The sequence below is a fragment of the Pseudophryne corroboree genome, unplaced genomic scaffold, assembly GCF_028390025.1.
Source record: "Pseudophryne corroboree isolate aPseCor3 unplaced genomic scaffold, aPseCor3.hap2 scaffold_533, whole genome shotgun sequence".
Lineage (NCBI taxonomy): Eukaryota > Metazoa > Chordata > Amphibia > Anura > Myobatrachidae > Pseudophryne > Pseudophryne corroboree.
Window position 1 is genome coordinate 236,835 of NW_026970134.1, and position 703 is coordinate 237,537.

Sequence of the window (703 nt, forward strand, 5' to 3'; positions counted from 1 at the left end):
GTGTGTCAGGCGCTGCGTGTCTGCGTGTGTGTCAGGCGCTGCGTGTCTGCGTGTGTGTCAGGCGCTGCGTGTCTGCGTGTGTGTCAGGCGCTGTGTGTGTGTCAGGCGCTGCGTGTGTGTCAGGCGCTGCGTGTGTGTCAGGCGCTGCGTGTGTGTCAGGCGCTGCGTGTCTGCGTGTGTGTCAGGCGCTGCGTGCCTGCGTGTGTGTCAGGCGCTGCGTGTGTGTCAGGCGCTGCGTGTGTGTCAGGCGCTGCGTGTCTGCGTGTGTGTCAGGCGCTGCGTGTCTGCGTGTGTGTCAGGCGCTGCGTGTCTGCGTGTGTGTCAGGCGCTGCGTGTCTGCGTGTTTGTGTGTCAGGTGCTGCGTGTGTGTGTCAGGTGCTGCGTGTGTGTGTGTCAGATGCTGCGTGTCTGCGTGTGTGTCAGGTGCTGCGTGTGAGTATGTCAGGTGCTGCGTGTGTCAGGAGCATGTGAGTGTCAGGTGCGTGTGTGTGTCAGGCGCTGCGTGTGTCAGGCGCTGCGTGTGCGTGTGTGTCAGGCGCTGCCTGTGCGTCAGGCGCTGCGTGTCTGTGTGTGTCAGGCGCTGCGTGTCTTTGTGTGTCAGGCGCTGCGTGTCTGTGTGTGTCAGGCGCTGCTTGTGTGCCAGGCGCTGCCTGTGCGTGTGTGCCAGGCGCTGCCTGTGCGTGTGTGTCAGGCGCCGCGTGTG